The 26,634-nt window shown below is 41.3% G+C and overlaps 1 protein-coding gene across 1 annotated transcript in view; it reads left to right on the top strand.

Moving 5' to 3' along the window:
- Nucleotides 1-26,634, top strand: part of agbl4 (AGBL carboxypeptidase 4) — a 189,886-nt gene that overhangs the window by 44,711 nt on the left and 118,541 nt on the right. The window lies entirely within an intron of this gene.

Here is a 26,634-nt window from a genome sequence, read left to right as displayed (position 1 = left end):
GGTTGCTAATTAACACTAGCTTGAGTAGAGAAGGTGAGAAGCTCTGCTTCAAATAGACGTGCGAGGTCTTGCAAGTATCTCTCCTGCTGTACTCCAGTGTGCTGCTATGCGCAAGCTTGCTGTGGCTGCTGTCTGTTTTAATTTGTAGAGATGGTGGAAGCTGAAATGCTCGCAAGTTGGAGAAAGAACAGAGTTGACTTAAAAGAAAGACAGCACACATAGTCAAACTAAACAAACTCCTTGTTCACTTGGGGTTCTTACCCCTCAAGGTCGTCCATCCTGGCGAGACCACCAGACCGTCTGTCTCTGATGGTTGACTAAAATAATGGAGCAGAGCGATGCGGAGTGAAGCAGAGCTATATTTAAGACACTTTGGTCCTGGGGATGTGGCTCTTAGATCCACTAGAGCACCTCGGAGCATTCACTTTTCTGAGCCTCCGGAGGTTCAAGAGCTCACTGTTACCCTTCAGGGAGGAATTAAACTGATGGATCCAGCATTTCAATGAGAAACAGACACTCTTAATCTTAAATTTAAATCCTACTTCATTTTATGGGACAGTAAAAGTTAAACGGGGTTTTACACCCTTTGTTTGCTGGCCTGATTTGACTAATTTTGTTTTAATGTCTGCCATTGATTGTATATTTTCTGTTGAATCCAGAGCCCTGTTGAATAATTTGTTGCAGTCATTAATTCCCATATACACAGCACAGCTGCTTCTCTTCATGGGATATATGTTGGATCTGTGGCTTTGCAGAAGAATATATGTAATTGTGTGTTAATAAATGTTTGTCTCTGTCTAGAGGTTTGTCCTTCACTTTACTTCCTCCTGACTTCTAGTGTCCCACCATGAAGGTCAGCAGTAGAATTGGTAAGTACACTTTGCAGAGTCAAACAGATGCAGGGTACAGATAGCGCATTGTTTATCTAATCTTGTATCAGCGCTGTGACGAAGTACAAACAACGTCCTCTCGCAATCAGATGAGTGCTCTGAAGCTTTTTATGTTGTCAAGGACTTGATATATCTGCCCTGGAAGTTCTTTATGGGAAGGATTTTGGGACTAAAGGTACTAGCTTCGAATCTAGAAGGAAACTTTGGCATATCTACGCACAGACGTTAAAGGACATTTTCTGCTTCAGATGAAAAAAACAATCAGTCCGATTTCCCTCCTTGTTAAGCAAATTAATGTTTGAGCAATTGACTGCGATTTCCCCTATGCACTGAGACGCCTGGGTGATTGTGTGCTAGGCCAAACCTGGAGGCGAGGCCTCGGCGCTCTGTGGGCTGAATAATGATGACAGCGCATTGACTGAGGTCTTAAATTAAGGGTACTTATCTTAATTGAACATCTGAAATAATGTTTTATTTACAACAAAGGCACAAGTACTCACTGCCTTTTCCCTTTCCCCTCAGCGGTCGGGTAAGCTTCAGTTGCTGCAGTATACATTTCTGATGAGCTTCTTGTGACTTTGATGTGGCAGGTCATTATATAATTATGACTGTGGTTCACAGGCCCCTCCCTATCATTACCATAATTTAGTTTTTTATTTATTTTTTAAATTTAAGTGTCTTAAATATTATTTATTTATCCAGTTATATTCTTTTCATTGCCACATTATTGCAGTGCAAAACATGAAGTATAGTGTCTCTCAGAAACTCATTATAACAATGAGTCCCCCCACCCACACACACAGGATTAATCAGTTGTATTGCTGCAGCAGTTGTAGTGATTGGCTTCCCGTCAAAGTCATTATGCTAATTTCATCCAACCAAATGTCACGTCCAGCCCTAAGAACACCTTTCCAACTATCTTCAAGGCAACATGGCTTCTGTGATTATGATGGCTGATATTTGACTTCGTGGCAGCAGAGCGTCTTCTGATCGCTCGTGTGATTGCATGAAATTACTAGGCCTGAGGAAGAATGGCTGAAGATACCATTTAGCCAGCAGTAGTGAAAGAGACAGGGAGGAAGAATTGATTGAGATTTTCAGCAATCATGTCTCATTCTTTGTGCGGAACATAGAGCATACAGGATTTTATGATTCTCTCTCTCTAGTTAAGGTGGTTCATTTAAAAATGATTATTAGTAACTTGTGTAATAGCAATTTTATGGTGACATTAATAGACTTATAAACTGATATGCGAGCACGATTAAACATCAAACTTCATGAGCTCCTATGTGTGAAGCAGATTACTACATGCAAGTAGGAGCCGCCCACTCCCTACAAATCCTTTCCCACCGCCAGCCCATGGTTTACAATTCAGCCTGGGCCCACCACCAGCTATAAACTCTGCATGTAAGCATCAGTCGCCCGCTACCTGCATCTCTTTTTGAGACACACACGTATCATTACAGCTGCTGTGGGTACTGTAATTAATATTTCTATGACATGTGATGTATTATTTCAGCCACCCACGCACCATCCGCTATTAATCAGGAAGTTAATCAGAAAGCACTATGATTTATTTTTAATCACAGAGTCTGCAGATATATCTGTGACACACATAACAGCAATAAGAATATAGCTCATGGTCTGCAGATGCACAAGATTGCTACCAACAATCATGTTCACAAATTTGATGTCAGACTACTAGCCTAATGTAGATTGATAAATTGCTCTAAAGAAACATTTACAAACTACTATTGTCTGATGTGAACTTGTATCCAAAGAACAAGTCTCAAAAAAAGTATTCTTCCACTTCCACAAACAAAACACAAGCAGATCCGTTTGCTGTCTGGCAAGGCTTGTTGAAAACTTCATCCTGTGATGTTCCATCTCCAAAAAAAGTGTCTAAATCAACAGAACTAAAATGGCAGCATGGAACACTGAAAAAAGATTTTATGAGTGTGATGTCTTTCTGCAACATGCTTAACACAAAACAGCACTGATTACGGTACAAAACCTGTGATTAGATTTAGAAAAAGATGACTTCTTGTGGTGTTGACGTAGTTCACTGCATTTGTATGCATTGATTTATGTGTCTATTCACTGTTTATTTTTCTATAAGCATAATTTTGTTGATGTCATTTGTGCAGATTTATGTTGATGGATATGGATGTGTGGTTGCGTAAAAGTGTGTTTGTGCTCGAGTATGGCTCCTCTCCAGTCATGTGTGCCATCTGCTGCCTCTGCAGGTGGCACCACTCAGGGCTGATGTTGTTGATGCATCATCACACCATGCTCCATCACCTGTCCCACGCTATTACCACACAACACACTGACTAATGAACCTATTGGAATCTCCTTCTTTTGTGAGTTCCTTTATGTGTGTGTGTGTGTAAATGCTCCTGCATAACAGTGGGGGCTGTAGGCAGAATGCTTAAAGGTCTCTTTTATTATTAACTTGTCATTATTTGTTGTTCTTCACTGCCATTGGTCCAACTCTGCAGCTTTATTGATGTGTTCTTTGCTACATTGCCTCTTTGTCTACAATCAAACACAACAGTTATACTCCTAGTCAATGTTCTCTTTTACCATCACAACTACATGAATGCTGATTCTCCACAAGGAACCATTTATATAGTGGCCGGCTTCCCTCTTTCTACATTTAGCCCAGCCATTTGAAGGCTAACACCCCACACCTGTGTTAAAGATTAATGAAGGGTGCTGGTTGTATGCTGTCAGTCTGAACGGTGGTCGCCCTGCCCTGTTGGCGGCCCTTTATCAAACCACATGGTCAGGATGGGTTAACCCTCCCATGGACCCCAGAGCTCCCTTCTTCTCAGTCTGAATGTTGCTACTTGCAGTTTTTGACATTATACAAATCCACACAATTTTCGCTTTCCCAAATTATGAGACCATGCACCAAAAAAAAAGTAGAAAGTAACACATTTACTCCTCTCCTCTTCAGACAGCTCAGACACAGCCTTGCTCAAGGACACCTTGATTGCGGTTGTTAGAGGACAGAACTGTGTTTTTAATTCTGTCTCTCGGCAAAGGCATAGTCAGTGTTTGAACCGGTGACCTTCCAGTAACCCATCCTTAGCCAGGCATGCTCCTGTCATTAAATGCAATTCTAAAAAAAATGTGAGGGCAGTTCACTCTTCAGTATGATTTAAATTCCAATCTCAGGGCTATTCAGCAGATACTCACTGCTTCAGTGTCCAACACCAGGAAGTTAGTTCCAGACCACTTCTCCTGATTAATGTCAAATATCTCCAGTGTTAATGTTGCAGACTTTTTGTGGTTTTGCAGGCGATGGAGTATTTGGTGCGTGTGCAAGTGAAGAAATTAAGGGACTTCAGTCAGGCTGGAATGTAGTTTGGAGCTTGATGCATTCTCTCCATTTTTCTGCTCCTCTCCTTCTCTGTATCTATCCATTTCTCTTCCCCGCTCCTTCCATTCCAACCCCACCCACTGCCACTTATATCTCACACTGACAAATGGCTGGTTCCTGGGCTGTTTGTCTGACTCCAGGTGAATATTCCCTCAATCTTTTGTCAGCTCAGGCTATAAAGCTGCCTCTTTAGGCTGTCTCAGCTAATGAATGAGCAAATACAAGTAGTACACACATGCATGCATTAAACACACACACACATACATTTGTCTGCCAGCAAAAAGTATTTCAGATATATAACTTAATTGTACATCATATTAATGAGTTGTTTTTCTTAACCTTTATAAACATTAACAGCTGCGCCTAAATCATCAGATTTGGTCACTTGTGTCTGCTGGGCTTCAATCCTGAGACAACTGATTCTTGATCTTGCAATGGTCAGATGGAGTAAATGCACACACCAAAGCTAGTCACAAACGACTATGGTAACAATACAAATATTCAAGAACACGGTAGAGGGTACGGACGTACCGATAAGGGACATTGTTGTTTTCCTTCCTGGTGATTTATTTGTTTTCCATTCCATCCATCTACCCATTTCACCCTCACCCAGCTTTGCATAATGTTGATTTCTATGGTCCAAATAGACCGCTATGATGAATGTCTCAGGCCTTTTATTTGCCTTTGGAAGATAGCACACAAAAGACAGAAACATTTTTGTTGGCTTTCCTCCCCTCATTTCTTTTGGCCCTTTCGTCACACTGGAGCTTTTTAATTCTTTGGTCTCGGGCTGTCGCTCATTCATTCTTCCGTGTGTCTCTCTGTGCTGCCCTGAACACATTCTCGACCAGGACATTCTGTCAGCCCAAGAACCGGACCACTGTCTCACTTCGTCACAACATCCTACACCACCCATAATGTTAATTATCTTATCCAGTATAAATATCTCCTCATGATTAATGGATTTTCTAAGGATGGAGGGTGGGGAGTGAAGGGAGAAGTAGAGGGAAGGATATAATTATTACTTATAAGTATTGATCTTCCATCTCTGCCCCTCTGTTCACCCTCCTTGCTCTTCCAGCCCATCCCTGCCTATTGAGTTACAGGTCTGCAGTGCCCGAGTAATTTATAATGGACATTCACTGTAGCAGTGCAGAAATTCTATTTTGTGATGGCCAGCTAATGTAATCAAGAGCATTTTAAGCTATTTTTTGGAGCACTGAAATTACATCTCTCTCTCTCTCTCAATAATTTGATTCAATGGAAGATGCATAACAAGTGGGGTGGCATCCTCCCTGCATGACACTGACCCAGAACACACATGTCAGCCTTTATACAGCTGTCTTGGCCTGCATGTTATCTGACCCATCTGCCATCTGTGCATCTTTTAATCTGTATTTTTCACCTCCAGTCCATCTCAGTTTTAGTGAGTCATCTAAAATGGTCAAATTAACTCAGTCAGGCTACTCATGCCCACTGTCCTGCAGCAACAGGCTCCTCATGCCCACTGTCCTGCAGCAACAAGAACCGACTGCGGCTCAAAGACAGTAAATATTACAATAATTGCAGTGACACTCATACACACATTTAGTCAACTATTAAGCCTGTTTGAGGTGGTGTATATGATATTCTGAGCAGAAGGTAGCAGTATCATTTAATAAAAATGTTAAAATTATTCTCCAAACCTTTATTAAATTCTCATAGAACATGAATGAAGTGGAGATCTTTGATGACATTTTCAGGAATTGTTGGGAATCTTACCAGGAACAATTTATAAAATGTTGGTGATGATCCAGAATCGATCCTGGATCTGGAATGAGGTCAGGAAGAAAATGTAATCTTAAAATTGAAAACCTAATTTACGGATTAAAAAATCAGTTACAAATACATCAATATATACATAAACTACGATTCACTTTTACTTTTCATAGTTGGTGTATAAAGATACCAAGAACAATTTAGAACCTTTTGAAGCTGATGCAGATGGTGTAAATCCATTTAGGAGGGGAATGAGCTGCTTGGCGGAGGTCTGCACTCCGCATTTTGTTGCATGAAATATCTAGATTTTTAATTTGTCACGACTATTATTCAAATTTCCCCCACTTTTTTTTGTACCTCATTTCAGGACAATGACAAATTATCTGCAAGCTCCGTGCTATGTTAACGATCTAAATCTTAATGTATGCATTAGCTTCATAGTTGACTGTGCTGCCTGGAGTTGTTTATAATGCTAATGAATCAGTTCATCAGTAGTTCCATAGCCACAGGAGTCTGGAAGTAAGAAAAATAAAAGACCTTATAGATGCTCAAAAATTAAAGCGGCAGCATGGCTACTCAGTGAGCAGCCGGAGCAGAACATGTTCGAGCAAACATCCACTTACAGCTCCCACTCCCCTCTGCCTCCGTCTGAGCACAGCAGCCCAGCCCAGTGCCAGAGTGCTGTCAGAAAACTGTTCTGTCGTCAGGAAACATATTTATTTCTTTTCTGCCCGCCTGCCTGACAATCCCCACGGAGCTTTTTAGTGTGAAGGCAGAGATTTGACAGAGTGGAGGCAGTGAGCGAGACTCGGGACTTTTGCACATTTATGTGTTAGAATCAAAGTGCTTTGTGCGAATCAGGGAGTGTGTGTGTTAGTGTGTGTGTTGCAGAGTTTACCCCTGTGTGTTCCTGTGCCTGCATGCATGTGTATGTGCGTCATAGTGTGGCGGTGATAGCTGGCAGCAGGTCTGTGTCTTGCTGTGTAGTCGCTCTGAGGTGCAGCTCGCACACGGGTTGGAGGGAGGCAGGGAGGGATGGGCGGGGGAGTTTGGGGGGGGAGGGTGACAGCCGAGCGCTCGCCCTTGGGCTCCCCAGACGCTTCACTGCTGAGGAGGAGGGAGGAGGAGGGGGCACACACATACACATCCGTGTGTCTCTAAACGTTCAGATTCTGCTGATCCAGCAGCCTCCACTCAGCTCCCTCTCCTCCGTCTTCCCTGCTCTCTCCCCCCCGCTCCCCTGCTCTTTATGGCAGAGCACGCAGGTCACCTTCTCAGTTGCTGAATTCAATACTCAGCTGTAGAGAGGCAGGAAAATAGCGAGTAAAGGACTGGTAGAAAAGTGAGTGGTGGAATATTTCTTCTTTTTCGAGTGGATTTTTGAGGCTAGGTCAGGGACAGATTGTAAGAACCTGCATACAACACATGAGCATCTGCCTGAGTGGATAACTGCCCCACAGCGCGCGCACGCACACACACACGCACACACGCACACTCACACGCACCCTGTGGACTGTGGCTCTGGTGGTTGATTAGCAGTCGGGTCACCTTTCTCCAGCTGTGAGTGTGGTTCATTTAGATGAGAGTGATAAAACAGGAAACGCAGTGTCGCTTCAGGCTCATAGCAGATAGCAGCAGTGGCCACCACACATGGAACACGTCCTACCACTGACTACCGCGACAGCCAACAGTCCCCTATTGTGCTTTACTGTGTGAAATAATGAGGAAGAAAACATTTAACTACGATCGTTTCGTCATTTGCAGCTTTCAGGGATTGAAACACTTTCATCTGTCTAGACATGTAAGACCTATTTCAGGGTTCCACATCAGGAACAAGTGATAATCAGAAAATATGATCATGGGATCTGGGAACAATCCCTGTAAGCACTCAAGAAAAGTATTTGTCAGATTTTACTACACACTGTTGTACATGAGACTTCTGAAGGCATATTTCTTACTGCTGCTGGATGTGTGAGGAGCTGATTACAGTGTGCAATGCTGATGTTTTAAGCCAGTGAATTTCAGATGGTGGTCTCAATGGATTTGCCTCAGCCATGAAGCACAAGGCAGAGGACACACACACGCACACCACACACACGCACACACAGAACGGTTCCATGCATTCTATCAAACATGACAAAACTAGAATGCTGCTTTTACGCAAATGACAGTGTCCTTGAAAACGACTTTTTTCCACAAGACCATGAAGCGGTCTGGATGAAATTAAGGCTCTGTTCCCAAATTAAACTTCATTTTTTGTGCTGATAAGTGTCTTTCCTTGTTTGGCAGGCATTATAACTCAATGAATGCTAAGAATTTTTTACTCCAGCCCTGTTTGTGAAGCACCTGCAATTGTAGAAATATTAGATTAGCTTTTCCTGAATGATCTTCAAAGTGTATTTGTAAATTTATTGTTAATGATAAAAATTTACTGAAACAATGTTAGTTTTCTAATGTCTAACTTATTCAGCACTACCCTGCATTTTACCTCAATTTAAAACAACTAAAAGTATACTGTTAGACAAAGACAGGAAATGCAATAACTTGTGAGTGCATGTGCACCACATATGTACACATTCTGTACTAGATACTTAATCAAGTGTGTGTCTGCAGTGATGAAAATGAAATTAGACAAAGGGACGGACAGAGTTTAGATCTGCAGCTCAGACTCCTTGTAAGTCTATGATGATTGTGTAGGGTGTACACGGCTGTTTGCAGGCCTGTTCGCGTGGCGATGGGTGTTTGTTTGTGGCTGTGGCTGAGGCGAATCCTCTGTCTTCACCGGGCTGGCAGGATGCCTCCTGTTGGATGTCAGCTCTGTCAAACTTACTTACCTTTCACTGCTAACAACAGATGTCTGGCTAGCACAAACTGCACCTTAGGTTGGCGTTTGTGCCCTTAGGTATCACACACACACACACACACACAGCTGGTTGTGTTAGCCTTGTGTCAGTCAACATCAGTCGCTAGCACCTTTATTACAACAGGCAATAAGTCAGTGTAGGGGTGTGAACGGAAGACAACTTTTGATGGAGTCAAAGACAGAGGACAAGACAGCTGATGTCCAGCCATGTCTATTTCAAAGAGCTGTCCAAATCCGCTGGGCACACATTTTGTTCTTACACAGCATAGTACGATCTGAGATTTGAGACGGCAATTTTGCAACAGTTGTATTACATAGTAAATCTTGGATGCGCTTTTTAAAGGGTGGTCCCATTAGGAAGATTAAGTTCATTAAAACCCGTTTGGCTCTTTAAAAGGCAGGTTTTAGCTTACAGTGTCTGGATTTTCCATTAGAAGTCACTATGTATCTTCACTGTACAGCTTGCATACGTTGTTCCTCTGTGTTTGTGACCCAGTTTTGGTTGATCAGCTTTTCTGACTGTGCCAAGGCCCTGATGTGATAAACTGTCGACATCTGCCCTCGGCCCTGTTAGATGGCGTGCAATGGTGCACTTCCACTCGGAATTCCACACCAGTGTATTTTAGGCATAGCAACTGACAGTGCTTAAGATGAGTCTCCACGGGGACAAAAATGAAAGCAATTTTTGGTAGCTCCATTTTTAAATGTATGTATTATAAATGTGCGTACATGCTGCCCAGGCGGATAGCGTGCACATGGCGGAGTTATCTTATAATTAATCTTCAGAAAAGGCCGGTGGTGGAGACCATATTTTGATTTAATGACTCAATAATTACATTTAAGAGGCGAATGAGAATTATCTTGTGATCTTTTTTGCATAATCATCCAGGGACTAATGTTATCAAATCGGCATCAACAAAAAGACCTGCCGACGTACACATGCACTAAACACCTCAAACTAATTTTATGTCGAAGAAACTACCTTTGTGCTGGGTCTGTTTCTGTGCTCATTTAGCGCCCGTGGCTTTCCCCGGAGCAGCAGAGAGACTGCGCTCCGCTGCTGGAGACCTCGTGTTAATAACACAGCTGAACACTCAGCCCTACCCCTTATGTCTTATTCTCAAACAGGCAGGATTATTCAAATGTGCTTTGAAATAATTCTTTCATTATTCAGTCCAGTTACCTGCTGAAAATAAAGGCGCTGCTGGTTATTTATTTTGTGTTTCATTTTATATATGAGTAGACTGAGGGCAGCAGGGAACGGAGAACACACACTATACCACTGTAAAAGAAAATGTTGTGGAGGGAGGACTGATTCCCAATCACATCTGCATCCAGGTGTTGTGGAAGCATTGCATTTGGATGTAAGCATTTCATTCCTGGCCTAATTTTTGAAATATTACTTTAACTCCATTGCAGTTGAGAGGCTTATAATTGTTGGAGATTTCTCATGCTGCGTCGTGTCCTTGGCTTCTCTCAAAAAAAGAAAAAGTCTTCAATCATTCATGTCACATCACGAGGTTACCCAGGTAACATAACTTGAACTGTAGGCTAGGGCATGTCAGCTTACCAGAGGGTCAAATGGTGCTTGCTGTTGAGACAGTTTCATTTTAACCTCCTGACCCCCCCCCCCTCTGTCTCAGTACAATCATCTATGTGGTCAATTCACCTTCTAGTCCTCAGTCTCCAACGTTGGACCAATATTTGTCTTTGATATCCATAATCTTAAGAACTACCTTCTGGCTGTTCTAACCTTTTGTACGTGTGGAACTATAATTCAATGTGCAATGGACAATTATGTAGGATTAGAATGTGCGTGGGCGGAACCTTTCTGTTCGGAGTTTGCATGTTCTCTCCGTGTCTGCGTGGGTTCTCTCCGGGTTCTCCGCTTTCCTTCCACGTCCAAAATCATGCAGCTTAGGTGAATTGGTCACTCCAAATTGTCCATAGGTGTGTGTGTGTGTGTTAATGTGTGGCCCTGATGAACCGGCGTCTCACCCGGGGTGTACCCCGCCTCTCGCCAGTAGTCAGCTGGGATGGGCCCCAAAACACCCACGACCCACGAGACGAGACGATAGAGGTCGTCAACGTCTGCAAGAAAATGGATGGATGTATAGAATGTGTTTCTGCAAATTCTAATGAATTTAGTATAAAAAAAATAAGTCTGCATTGTCTTAATTATAATTTTCACAAATTGTTTTGTTTTTATAAAAACATTTGACAATAATTAGCCTTAACAGCTTCTGTTTATTTATTAAGATGTAAACTATGTTTTGCATTTCACATCTGGAGCTTCCATCTCACTCGTACTTATGTAAGGTGTGCCAGCATAGTCCACATCTATCTCAGGAATTTTCAATGCACTCTAACTCTAAGAAGCCGTGGGGATTTGTTGAAGACATTTTATTTACTAGTGTTGAAGCCGGGTGGCACGCTCCTGTTAAATTGTAAGTAACAAAGTGCACATTACTGTTTTTGCCAAATAACCTTTGGCTAACATTCCTGGCTGAAGACCAAGACACACACACACATGCGCACACACACACACACATTATTGTTGTAGTATTGAACCCTCGATCGTTTTGGCAGTTGCTGATAGAATCTGTCCTCTCTGCTTGCAGCTGAAGCGGCTGAGCGGCAGCATCCCCATCCTTTAACTGATGTTATTATACATACATCGTTTCTGCCTCCTTCTTTACCGGGTCTTTCTGACTCTGACAGAAATGATGCTGCATTGACTCATCCACGCTCAGTGTTGATAATTACAGTTTGGCTTCCTCTTAGGAAATATTCCACACTGTCAGTCATTAGCTTTGTGTTTTTCCCCCAGACTGTTTGATTTATGAGCCTGGTTGGCTGGCTGTCGTGAGGCTCTTTTTCCAACCGCTCCGTTAATGAATGCTGCATTATTTTCAGACAACTGTGCCCTCAAATGCATGACACTGTTATGTGTTTTATGGCTAACTTCTCTTGAGGAAGAATTTATTAGTCTGTCTTCTGATTCACTCTTTATGCCCTCGGTTTTCTGTCCTCTGCCACCCCTCCTCCCTCACCCACCACGATGATTATGACTACTATTACACTTTTATTTCGTGGTGTTCTCCAATCAATCGAGTGTTCGTTATGTCTGTTCACTCTTATCAGGTAGCGTGTGTATGGTATTTGACTGGTTGTTGTGGATTGGGTGAAACTAAATAAATAATGTAATACAATTACCGGCAGGGCAGTTGTACAAATATTCAGCCACACATCTTACAAAATACAAAATTACCGTGCATAAGCAAAGTGTGTAAAGATGATCCCAGTGTGTACCTGACTCTGCCTTTCCATTTCGTATTGCATTCTGAGACAGTGCTGAACAGATGACCAAATGTAAATTGCGGTCATTTCCTCTTAAACAAATCATTTCTGCGTTACATGTCCATTAACCTTGGCCAGCGAAATCATACATTTTTCTTCAGTGAGCACATTACTCATCAAGTCGCCTCCTGCCACTGTCTGTTGGTGCTGCAGCTCTGTAGATACCAGCTCTGAGAAGCAGAGACAGGCTTTCCATCAGTGGACAGACTGAGACTCTGGTGCTGCAGCACACAGTCAGGCAATCAACATGTGAAAACACACACACACACAGAGCTTGTTCTGTCACCAGGCTTATCAAGAGTTTTATTTTACCTCACACCGCTGGGTAATTGAATGTCCTATGCGCTCCCTGCCTCTCACAGTAATGGTAGAGAAATAGACCCGTCACTATTTTGGCACTCGAAGAGTCAACAAATGCTAAGCAGTAATGGCTTGCTTTGTATCCTTGTAACGCAATGCATTGTTTGTAGGGACACGTGAATAGGGGAAACTGGAGACTCATCATTCTTTCTTTATTTATTATAATGGTGAATGAGCAAAACTTCAGAAATTATTAATTCCTTATAATTAAAATGTAAGTTAATTATAGTGGATGATGCCAGTCAACTAGCTTCATAAAGATTGAATTAAGAAAGCATTGCATTTTGTAAGCTCAATGACACTGATTATATTTAAATATACAATAGATTTATATTGGTTACAAGATGAGGAGACACCAGAGGACAAACAGGGCAAACTGGAGACTGAAAAAGAGAAGCGAGTAAAAGAGAGTTTGTGGCCCATGGTTAATCCCTGTTTTACTGATTTGGCAGTTAAATGGCTGCAGAGTCCAGCACACTGCCAAACCCAGGTTTCCAGCCTGCTCCCCATGCTCTCTATCTTTATCTAAAACAATTATTCATTCCATTCATTCATGGTCTTGACCTGCTTATTCCAGTTCAGGGACACAGGGATAGTTTGACTGGAGCCTTTCCCAACATAAATTGGTTAGAAGGCAGGGTCAGTCCTTCACATGGCTAACAAACATCTTTTTCCCACAAATGTTAAGCTCGTTGGGTGATTAAGCCGCTGAAATAACTCTTCATGTAATATCCTCTCATTAACATTAACAGCAGTCAAGGACAGTGCATGAAGGTCAGTGGTGAAACGTATGTGAATCTATCAGGAGAGAACAGAGAATGTGAAGTTAAGTAGCGAAGCTGGCTGCTTGCATCAAGGAGCTTATTCCACAGAACGCACACAGTATGAAAGTGTGGGGTCATACTCAGCTGTCATGGACCAGTGATCTATTTCTCTACCTGTCAACTCCTCAGAGAGCCTGAGACAAGAGAGGGTAGCCTTTTCCTCACCTCTCTCTCTCGCTCTCTTTCTCTCACTTTTCCTGCATCCGACACCTTTTCAGCAATGTACTCTGACAGGGGGGGCAAACTTGCTGTCTTAAGCAGATATGCTTACAAAAATAGTTCACTTCCATCTGAGAACAATGTAGTAAACAGTCTTTGATAAATAAAATTGCCTGCAATGAACTAACTAAGCACAACACATATTGTTTTGCAAATGGCCTCAGGTGTCCTTTTTTACAGTTTGATGCCTCTTTCAGCTGACTGACTTAATCTTTCACTGAGATTTAAAATCCGCCACTCAAATTAATTTAAAATACTGAACTACTGAACTTTCAGATCCATGGTTAATGTTTCGGCCTGGCAACGTGATTAAAATTAGAAGGTATCATTTAATGAAAGCAACAATTACTGGTTCGAATTAGAAAGTGGCGCGTATAGTTTCACTTTTTGAAATCCAATTTTGCTTTTACAGATAATACTCGATAGTAGTGGTCAGTCGTGGCAGCGTGAAGAGACCACCAAACAGTAAGTACAGATACATCCACAGCTGACAATTGGACCTAAATCTTAAAATTGCAGGTATAATTATATTGAAATAGAAGCAGATCTGGTGTGTGACAAAGATGACTGAAAACCCGCCAAACCCTGTCAACATGACTATGGCAGACATCAACACAGGCATGCCTTTTTTGTTTACATTACAAACCAGAATGCATGGATAATGTCACAACAATGTGAAAGATAGACTGTGGTTAATAGTCAAGAACGTGGCTTCTGTTTTACAAAAGAAAACAACAACAGGGTAAAGTTCCGTGCATCTCTGCGGATCCCACCGTCACTCTTTTCCGTAGTCTTGCTGTCATGGTCATTATTTTTCTTGGTTCAAAACATGTGATGAGATTTCAACCTCGCTTCTCTCAAGCAAATTTCCTTCTCCTTTAGTGTTCGTGCTAAGTGGGAACCTTGAACCCTCCCACTGGTCCATCCACTCAGTGACCATTTAATCAAGCTGAGGTCCATAGCAGACCACCTCTTCTTCATGGGCTCCAGAGTGAAGCCTATGGCTTCTCCCCTCTGAATCACATCCCTACCAAAGCTTTAGAGGTTGACTGGGTGACTTTCACCAATTCCTGGGGATTTAGAGCTTCACTGAGCGTCCTGTGTGTTTGCCCTAGACCCAGATTCTATACCAAATGTTCTCCTTGACAGGAGCATTTTGAATCCCTGATGCAGTTTGCATTAATTGATGTACTGTATATTCATATCTTTGTGAACAGAACCCAATCAATTTTGCCCTAAGATGCGGTTACAAATACTGTTGCTAGTTTGAACAGCTTGCTTACATCAACTCAGATGTCCAATCGTATTTCCATAATATTGCTTATGGAATTTATGGAATGGGCGACATGGTGGCGGTTGCCTCCTGGATTTGATACCTTTTTGTTCAGAGTTTGCATGTCTGGGTTCTCCGGCTTCCTCCCACCTCTGAAAACGTGCAACTTAGGTGAAATAATCACTCCAAATTGTCAGTAGTGTGTGAGTGTGGGCATGACTGGGCGTCTGTTCTGTGATCCGATGACAGGAATCGAACCTGAAACCTTCTGGCTAATCAGCACTACCCACTGCGGCAATAAGCATATTTCCCTTTAAAAGTATGTTTAATGGTGAAATCTTTCTTAGACAACTAACATCCATTAAATCTCAGTGTGTTGTTCCTATTTGATAGTTAGTATATGTTATACACAACAGATAAAGAACAGATACTGGTGAATCAAGGATTTGCATTGTGAAAATTAGTTTGATAAAATTCAGAGGAGGAAAACACACAGATCAAATTCACAGGGAAATGAGACAGGTAAAGATAATGTGCAATCCTGTTGGAGAAACACAAGACACAACATGGAGGAAAAATAACTTTCAGAATAAAACTGGAAACTGAAAACATAAACTTATGACAGAGTTGGGTTTACATTGATCTTATTTATCAAGCAATGCCGAGGACCAAAAAGATACATTTTGGTATTTTGTTGTGTATATTATGCCAGTACTGTAAATTAGGAAGTCAATTCTCCCAGTATCTCTGCTTCCTCTAACATCATTTCTGGTCGCACATTAAATCTTCTCCAAACTAGTTCCAAACGTTCCTCGGCCAAAGCATCGACAGTAGAGTGATACAGAGATCTTTGAAGCATCACCTGCTTACTAGGCTGCAGCTAATGTTTTAAGTATCTGTTGACCTGCTGTATGTTTTATTATCATCTGTGTTAGTCCATCTGACATGTTGGTGGTGCTTTATTGATCTGTTTTGTTGCCAATCAATGCTGGTTGTGGTGTTATCCATGCTTATCAGGCTGTAATCAGTCAACTGAAGGAAAACTATCACTTTATGTTACGCATAATGTTCCAAAGGTTAGTCCACACAGTAAATCCATCAAGCATGGAATACATGCTGGACACATTTTATTGGTATTTTTATTTTCTCCACTCGTGCCGGCGAGTGATGAGATATTTCCACGTCAAAATATTTTCCACAGCACTGTTCCCCTGAACCATTAGGGGGCACGCGCCATTGTTCATCCTCTCACTCTGAGACATAATTCTGTTATTTCTATCTTCCTTATCTTCTTGTGCTTGTCTGTGGGATACTGAAGCAGCTGATGCAGCAGTGTTGTCCATTTTGATCCTTTTTCTTCATTTGTAGACTCAGACATAGGTGCTCTGTTGTATGGAAAGCACGACAGCTAAAATAAAATGCTGTGCCACATCTTCACTGGGAGGGAGGCACGTATGTGTGCTCGTGTGTATTTGTGTGCGCACCCGTGCATGTTGATGGGCTGTTGAAATTGGAAGATTGCTTTTTTTACAACCTCTCAATCATAAAGTGCAAACAAAAAAGGTACACACAATCAAAGAAATGGAAGCCCATGCTGTCACAAATAAAAATAAATTAGGCCTTTAAAATGTTTGTATTTAATACTGATGCTCAAAAAGGTGTGTCTCAAAGGCAAAACACTAAAAGTTCCTGAGTCATTTCTGTCTAATTTATGGATTCAAACTACAGCTGTTGACTTCATCCAAATCCAGCGTCCTTTCTGTTCCCATCATGATAATGATTGTGTCAGCTTCTTGATTTGTGCTTTTCCACTCTCAAGTTGTAAAAATGTCTTGATATAAATAATCTTATAATACTAACACAAACAAGGATATATAGTGCCATTGGCATGAGGCGTCCGGCATTTGGCATAGCATTATAACTTGCATTTACAGATTTGCAGCACCATCAGCAGTTCAGATCTGCAGATGCAGTCAATTATTATTTAGAGTTTTTTCATCGCTAGTCTTTGTGTGTAAATGATTTTTCCCAGAAATGGAAGGTTTGATATGGGTCTGTAGTTTCTTTTTACGGAAACATCCAGATTAGATTTGTTTTTGAAGAGGTTTAATTACTGCAGTTTTCAATTGTATACTATCTGCAATATATCTGAAGCTATGCAGTTAAAACCATAATATATATATATATATATGTAGCAAATTATCAAGGCTGCATATCCTGGACTTTAACGGTTTAACAGTTCCTGTCAACACTGCATAATCTGATTATGTTGTGGGTTGCAGGAAGTGATTGATATTCTACTGAGGCATCAGCCATTCACAATATTCATCAGGGCTGTGGGGTTAGCGCCCTCACAGTCCCACTACCACATTCTAAACACTGACCAGTGACATCACTTCCTGCAAGCGCAGCACAACAGTCAGTGATGAGCTCAGTATCCTTCACCCTTCACAACCTTCACCCCCTTTTGACCTCATATTTTATTCTCTGTTTTCAGTTTCAAATTAGCCTGAATGCATTTTGTCAAAATGTGTCTTAGACTGAAGGCCTCCGGCAACGGTGCAGACAAAAGAAACTTAGAATATGGCCGACCAGTTGTGCTGGACCTCCTTACCTTCTCTCTCTACACCTATTCTCCTCATCAGCTCATTCAGGCCTGAAGTGACACATAGGGCTCTAGAGTGTCAGTAGCGATAAAGATGCTGCCACTTCACAATTTTAATTGGAATTTCTGCTGTTGATGTGTGAACAGCTGTAGGACAGAGAAGGGCAGATCTATCATTCCTTCCCCGCCTGAGGTCAAATGGCAGCACTTAGTGTGTTGGGGAAACCCGCCAAAGCTCCTGTTTATTTATGATTTTATTGCTCCACCCCTCTCTGCACTATACCTCTCACACATCTGCAAAGTAATTTCAAGTTTTGAAATGTTGTGGGGGGGGGGGGAGAGACAGAGAGAGAGAGGAAGACAAAGACGGACAGAGGGGGAAAAAATGTTTTTTTTACACAAAGACCGTTCAATAGCAGAGCTCTTCTATGCAACATTTGTTTTACTTACACCAAACGAAAAAATAAAACAGTGGCATAATTGAATTGATATGATGGGTATAATTGCATATCAGTGTTTAAAAACAAAAAGCTGTATTACATTTTACATATGTGTCCTCGGCCGCCACGTTGGCGTAGTAACTCACGCTGTTGTAAGAAGGTTCCGGGTTTGATTCCTTTCTGTGCGGAGTTTGTATGTTCTCCCAGTGTCTGCATGGGTTCTCTCCAGGTTCTGCACAGAAGGGACATCTTCTATAGGTGTGTGTGTGTGTGTGTGTGTGTGTGTGTGAGTGGTTGTCTGTCTATGTGTGGCCCCACCTCTCGCCTGTAGGCAGCTGGGATAGGCTCCACCACTCTCAAGACCGATAAAGCTGCTGTGGATGAGACAACCTCAATCGTCTCGCCTACAAGAAGATGGATGGATGGTTGGGTAGATATGTGGATGGATATGTCCAGCAGCGCTTTGTACACCAAGAAATAGCATGTTAACATCCGTCATTTATTAATCCTTGGGCTCGCTTTATGATTAGTGAACATAGGGTCATGTTGCCAATGTGTTCTGAATCTGTGGTGTGCAATGAGATTTGTAAATATACATATATATATATAAAGCTCTAAATCTGTGCAAGATATCTGAACTTTGTTGTGAAGTTTGTGTTAGATAGGTAGATTGTTTAATGCTAAAGGGCTAATTATTTCGCTCCAAGAGGTGGAAATGCATTCATCAGTTTAAATCTCAGGTGGTACTTTTAATTAGTTTTTTTTACATAATGAAAGGATGGAGAACATTATGATGTAGGCGGTAGTTTTGCACCTGAGCAAGGTGGGTGCGTTGTTTATTTATTAAAGAAAATAAATGTTTTCTCACTCTTGCATGGTATTTCAGTACTGTACAGTAGGCCCTCTTCCAGCACTGTACACCCAAGACAAATGAACTGAGACAGATTGCAAAATACTAAGATTTTCTATATTAGGGATTTTTCTTGGTCTTTCATATTTTTCAATTCAGGGTATTGATAATAATAATGAAACGGTTTAATTGCATTACCATGGTAGCTTTTTATAATCATTAACAAAATGGTTGCAATAAAAAGAGCACATTTTCAGCCGGTAATTAGCCAAGAACCTTTCTTCAATGCCATGGCAACCACAGCGGAAACAACGTGAACATGTGTCAGAAGTCTATGAAGGAGCTGCAAGCAATGGAGAAGATGAAGATGGGCAAGATAGGCTTTCAGAGAGGAGGCGAATCAGTGAGGATGCTGTTCTCCGCTGACACATCCACAAGAACCCTCAAGACAAGCGAGCGAGCTTTCCTGTGTCCACGTGTATCTCAATGTTATTTCCAACATATCTTTCCATTATGAAAGCTTTTTTTGGTAGCGGAGGAGATGTTGAAATAAAGGGAGAAAGATGGAAGGAGCGAGGCAGGCGTGGATGGAGGAAGGGAGGGAAGAATGAGAGAGAGATTGGTTTTCATGCCTGGTAGTCAGCGAGCCTGTAAATCTCCCAGGAGCGTAGTGGAAGACAGCAGAAGGTTGATAGTCATCCATCACTCTTGACAACCCCACTGCTCTGGAAGAGCCTGACAGCACAGGCCTGCCTGAGAAAAGAGGGGAGAGAGAGAGGAATAACAAGAAGAAAAGAGAAATAAAAAGAGATGCTGCCTACAGAATGAGCAAATTTACTCTTCCATGTTTAAATCAGAAGGCAAAGGGGAAAAAAGAAGGTGAGAAGACAAATGTGAGGCGGTGAAAAGAGGGAGAGAAGAGAAGTGCAGCAGTTGGCTGTTGTTGCCGTTCTCTTCATCCTTCATGGAGTGTCTGTGGCAGAGGTCTGACCTCACAGCATACACACTATGATGGGCTTGTGTGTCTATGACCCATAGACCGATGTGCATCGTCCCTAATAAAGAAAAAAAATGAATGGATAAATAAAATAATAGTAATGGACACAACTGTATTTTGAGAGAATTTTAATTATTTATGTCTTTACATTATGCATGTATTGGTTGGGCTTGCAGATTGACAGGGAACCATCGAAGAGATGGGAGGTATATGGTGCTCTACAACCTAAAATATATTATTGGTATACTACCATTTAGCAGTAGCAAATTCACTAGCTTCCTGTATTTCATTGTTTTTCTTCCAAACATACGACAGATGTGTTTGCAAAGGTCAATTCACAATCTACGTCCTTTAAAAATCAACTCTTGCTAAACACAGACCATTTGTTCAGGCACGAAGACACTGAAATGGCCTCTCCCCCAGTTAAATGTATTAATGTGATATTGATCGTTTAATCTCATCCACACAAAAGTCTTGAAGAGATCACCTTTAACACTTATTTAAATGTCTCAAATATATTTTTAATCAACACTTGATGGAAGGAGTTATTGGATCAGACATCCGTTTGGCAGGTATATGAGATTAGTAGAATTTGTCATAGTAAAATTGATTAGGATATCTCTGCTAATACATTATTATCAATGTTACACAAAGGATTCAGTTAGGCAGTGAATACACTGGGTCCTTCTGAAGTGATCGTGTGTTCACTATAACGGTGGTGGTTTGTATGAAATAGAAAATACTTCAAACATATACATGCTTTCATGACTGGATGGTACTTAATGATACAAAGATAAAAATAACTGTATGTTTAATGAACACAGGGTCAGGAAGCTCCAGTATCTACAGCAATCATAGTACTTACAGTACGCGTCTGACAGATTGTGACACATTAAGCATCAATCAACTTTAGCCAAAAACACATAGCAGACAATCTTTTACACGTGAATAGGTGATTCATGTAGTAGCGCTGTGTATCATTGTCACATGTAATATTTGGTTTTGTAGGGAATTTCCGTATTAGATGGATAATACTTCCATAGAGGTGAACTGATGTTTGTTTGTGAGCAGTAAAATATTCAAGCATGAATCAATTCTGGTGTGTGTGTGCGCGTGTGCACATGTCTGTGACCCCATCAGACCCCATTGCTGTCAGTCGCTCTGAGAGAAGGCCTCATTAAAGAAGTCCCAGTTCGACATTGTTGTACAATGGAGGGGAGATATTGCCTTTCGACTCAGGGCCCATTGCAGAAACTCTCTCCTCCGTAGTTGAATGAAAGAATCTGATAAAAAAAAAAAAGCCATGAATGCGAAACCAAACAAAAGCTCTTTAAAAGACCGTCACAGTGCTATCTGATATCTCCCGGAACAGCACTGCTTTGAATAATCCTTTTTCAGTGAAAGGGGGAGAAGGAAATTAATAACTGCCATTTAAGAGGCAGCTGCAGTGACTCGTGCCTCCTGGGATCAATACCCAGGTAGCTCATAGGTTCTACTGCAAGTTAGCTCACGTTTCCTTGGGGCATTCAAGAATTAGTGCAAACAAACCAAAATGAATGTAGGAGTATTAGTGTGTAGTCTTTTGTCAGTTTAAGTTGTGTTCAAGTTGGGCAAGTAGCAGAGGGATACCTAGTGTGTTTGTGTGTATGTCTTTGCATGCGCATGTGTGTGTTTGAGCATCTATGTGTGTGTGCTTGTAACTCAGTTAAAGGATACATCCTCCCCTTCCTCGTATCAGCACCTTGAGACATTGGTCTTTGGAGACTTACTGTCAGTAAGATTACACTGAAGAAAAAAATAGAGAAGGTAGGAAGATAAAAGAAAGCAGAGATAGGATTGGATGTTTGAGTGGGGCACCATGCGTTCGTAACATTGCTGACATTTATTTGTGCTGGATGACGCTGTCAGCGTGGGATTTTGTCTGCCAGGATGTGTATAACAGACTTGGCTCAAGGTCACACATCCTCCCACAGGAGTCATGCCTCGACTCCCACCTATCCCCCGAGACACACACACGCACACACACACACACACACACACGATACATACTAGGCTGTGTCCTCTGCCCAGGTTGTCCCTCAGTGTCCCCCCTGTCAAACTGTTATCTCCACCTTTGGCTGACTTATGACCTTTGTCACTTTCACCTTGCCACAGTCAAGATGCCCCTTCTGTGCACCCTAAGGTGTCACCATAAAAGTACTGAAAACACTGTCGCTCAACTTCCGGTTTTAGTTTCATATCTTCCAGCCTTTGGTTCTATTAGTTATTGTACTTGCCAAAGTAGAATTCATTGATGTAGCAGGCAAACCAGACTAAATGAAACTCAGTAAACATGAACATTCTCAACATCACTTACTGCAAACACTTACTGTAAACGTTTCAATATGATGTACTTCACCTCCACAAATTTAATGATAAGAAGACGTACACGGAAATATATAAATTACTCTTTCACGTACTCAATATTCTTGTGTTTCAACATCTTCACTGAAATATGTGTTCAAAGTATAAATAGAAACTAGGCATGTTTGCCAGCTGAACTAACCCCACGTTATATAAATATAATATGCTTAATAACATATTTAATGGATTCAGAACTTCTCTTTAAACATTCAGCATTACACAAGCAGGGAAAAGTTAAAAGTACATGATATCTGAAAACTTGACCTAAAGCTGAAGTAGGTAACTTTGCCATATTTTCTAAAAGTGTCACAATATTCGTTCAGAATTACATCGGCCAGATAACCTATACAAAAGAAAATCCACCTGCGTGTTTCAAACAGGGATGGAGGGAGGAGAAGGGTCCTGGAAGCAGGCTCAGTAATGATAGCATCATTCTACTGTACAGGTGAGTGTTGATGATCATGATTTATTATGAGCTGAATCACTCGACCTCTATTTAAAACGAGTCAAAAGCATCCATAAAACACTTGACGATTCATTCTGTAGTGTTATGCCTGTTCTCATAGCGTGTGTGTGTGTGTGTGTCAGTCATTATGCATTATGGCCCCATTATAATACACAACAAATGCCCGCATAATGCCCCAGAGATTTGGTCGTCACAGAAAGTGTTCTTGTGTTTCCTCTGAAATGTGCTTTAGGGGAGGAGAAGCTGGAAATGTCCCAAAAAACAACAGAACTAGACTCAAGTACAACACCTCAGATATATGAGTACAGTACAGAATAAGGCAGCCCCTGTACTGTGGGTAGTCGGCACGCTGTGTGTCAGCGATCAGACTGATCAAAGACAGCAGAGCTGCCAACAGACATCAAACATGTGTGTCTCTGATAGCTCTGGATGAGGCTCACAGATCGGCTGCCCACTTGTATTACAGAACGTGAAAATCACAGTATAGCCGAGGCGATCTAGTCGTGATGAGCACAGGTAATGATGGAATTTTTTTATTTTATTCTGCTACATTACTGCTGTTATAGACCACAGGGCAGCATTTCAAGACTGGTGTTGTGGGACTAATGATGTTTCTGCGATAAACTGATTTAAAAGTAAAAAGTGTAATTTTTCGCTCCGTTCCCTGGAGCATTTTCCATTTTAATTTCCTTGAACACGCACGCACGCACACACCACAGCATAATGCATTATTGCTAAATGCATGACTGAACAATCATTCTGTTCTTGTACCTGTTGGACACCTGTATAGCATACATAAACACTGTTTACACAGTAAAACAGGTCTTTCCTAAACAACGTCAATTCTGGTCCTTCTCAATATTTTTGCATTGGAATTACTTTTAGTTTTGTATTGCTTCAGCACAAGCTGCTTGTGAGCTGACTCAGACCAGAAACAGAGGACACCTTTCACTGCTTCGGCTGTCTGTCAGATACAAATAGAGGTAAATGTACCGGTATATATTTTTTTATTGGTCTGTAAAACTCTTCATGGTCTTTATCATTTATGATCATTTATGTTTCAAATGTGCTTTTATTCTATGAACTTTCCAGAGCCCTCAGTTTTTCTGCCAGTGGCCTTTTAATTTTTCCAAAAACTGACTGCAAGGCGTTCTTTTATTTTTATGCTCCCCATTTATATAACATTCTTCCTGAGGGCTGCTGAGAATGTTGTTGTTTCCTAAAAAAAAACCTCAGTATTTAATTAAATGTTATTTATTTTCCTTATTTACTAGTGTATTTTATTTTTATTTTTCCGCACATCCTAGTCTGTTTTATTACTTTGTATAATACCCTTTTATTCTGTTCAGTTTGCATTCTCTGGATTATTTTTCTTTTAATGTCCTGTTGGTGTTTAAAATGGGTTATGGAGAACAGGAATTGTTTTTATGTATTATGTAAAGTAGTTATATAATATAAATGTGTTATATAAAACTATGTCAACGCAAGTTTTTTTTTAAGAACAGACCATCAAGGGGTGCTGTGTATTCAGAGACGTCTCGGTTACATCTTTGCAGATTATGACGTCTTTATTATCTCAACCATCATTATGAAAATAACAAAGTATTCAGTCTGTGACTACACGTTAACAATGGCTTCCAAAGTAATTTATCTGGGCTTCTTTCATTGCTATCTGGCCACACGCAGGATCAGTGGAGAAGTTTTGTACTAAATGCACGTTGGAGCGACACCAGCAGTGTTCAGTGCCAGTCCCTGTCACGCACTGATCACACGTTATACTCTTTTTCCACAAGTTATCGCAGTTCCCAGACGCTTGAAATATCTGTAAAGGTTTTTGTGTCCTTGGTAATGTCCTTGGTAATGTTCAATGACTTAATTAAGTCCCTGCAGTTAGAGTCTAATTATTTGTTGTGTGAAATAGAAGTATGACTCTTTTTTTTTTTTTTACTGTTTAATTTTAGTTTTATTGGACCATTAAAGTTCATTTGACTTTTGCATGTTGTAAAATTCTGTCAGGCAAAAGACGTTCAGCTGTAGTATGATCATGCAACCCTCGCAAGCATCTCTGCTCGACAGCCTTGTGTTCAATGTTGTCATTTTGAGAAATGTAATCGTTTTATTTAGTCTTGGACGCAATATTTAGGGATGTCTATTATCTTCTACAAGGTACATGCCCGTGTGTGTACATGTGTTGTAACACCTCAAAGACACGTGTTCCAGTCTGTAATGCTGCAGTGATGAGGATGGTGGAGGGCTTTGACACGCTCTGTCGACATGACAGCTCAGACAGCATGGATGTTAATCTCTTCTAACTGCTCCAAGCCTAATTAAATCTTCCAGGGCAGCACACTTGCACACACACGCGTTCTAAATTGGTCCTGGTTGTGTGTACATTTTAACGATCTGGAGAAATAGCCCTACAGCAGTGTGTTTGAGTCAAATTCTTCCAAGTGTGTGTGTGTGTGTCTGTACAAGTGAGAGAGAATCCGAATCATGTTTATTGGTCAAATATGTTGAAAATCTGTCTAAACATCCCGTCAGTCGAGTCACAGTATCTATATTATATGGTTGGGTTTAAAGAAAAGCGCAAAGAAAAGTTGCCTACTAACTGGCAGAGACGACGCACAGAATCTATGAACTGATTTTCTGTCTGTGGCCCCAAAAGTAAAATCACTGATCCCGATCATCTAAAGCAGAGGAGAGATGAGAGAAGAGCAGGCTAGATATATGGACATTTCTAATGTTGTAACTGTAGAAAGCAAAATGGTTTTATAGTTTTCACGTGAAGAAACCCCTTCTGGAAGCGGAAGCAATTCAGTCTACAAGTTGTTGCTGCACCAGGGAGCAGAATCTACTCTGCAGGACATACTGCAACACTTTTGTGTCCTGTGAATATCTTCCAAAGAGGGCCAATGCTTGTTAGCACTGAGATTTGCTACCTTGGCTTTTAGCTTCTCAAAGTTTATTTTGTCTCTCATGTTTAAGACTATCATTGTGATCAGTGTTTAGTCTTGACCTCACCATGTGACCAAGTCTGTGGCGTTTACATCAGACCGCCAGTGCCAGTAATTATTGCCACACTTTGTGTTTCTCCCTGCTATATTTGTCTGTCTAGCTGCAGTGCATTTTACCTTCTCCCACCCATGTTTTATGTGTCATTCTGGCATTCTGTCCGCCTTCCTTTCCTTTCCTTCACCGTGCATGTGTTCCTGTCACATGTCCAGTCTGAGCTCCCTCTGAGTTAGCCAAACAAATAGATTACAAACGCTGGGTTGAGTGAAGCTAAGGAGGAAGACAACCTAAATTTGTTTGGATAAAGGATGAGGAAGAAGGCTGCACAGCCAAGAAAGTCTGGGTAAGGCTGTATTTGCCTGAGGGGAAAATGCTGAAAAGTAGCTCTTGCAACAGATGTGCAGGGCAGTAAAGTGTAATTGAAATGCCAGCAGCAATGGTCTTATCTCCTTGCTACAGGAGCCTGCTGCCAGTCTCAACATCAGTTAGATGTCATTTTACCTAAGTCTGAATCAGCTTGCTACAATCGGCAATCCCCTTTCCTCTGATGCCAGGCAGGAGAAAAGGGGAGAAATGGATGCTGAGGGGGAGAACGGGGAGGTGGAGGGAGAAAGAAAAGAAGGGTGGGGAATCTTTAATAGGATTTCAGTAGAACCCAGTTAACTTCTGTCACCTAGACTGAGCTGGTAATTTGATATGCACCATCAATAGGATTCATTTACATCTCCACAATATTACCGCAGCCATTCATTTGACTTTTAAAATACATATATTTATTCATTTTCGCGTCCATATTTTCCCACTTCCCCTCATTCTTATTATGCATACCATAGGAGGGAGGGAGGAGGGGCTATTCCACAATATTTTTATCTTTGAAAGAAAGTCCTTGGTCCGGAGGAGGTTGAAAGTAAGACACCATGACTGTC

This window comes from Brachionichthys hirsutus, chromosome 9 (assembly GCF_040956055.1).
Source record: "Brachionichthys hirsutus isolate HB-005 chromosome 9, CSIRO-AGI_Bhir_v1, whole genome shotgun sequence".
NCBI classification, from domain to species: Eukaryota; Metazoa; Chordata; class Actinopteri; order Lophiiformes; family Brachionichthyidae; genus Brachionichthys; species Brachionichthys hirsutus.
This window is presented reverse-complemented; position numbering and strand designations above follow the sequence as displayed.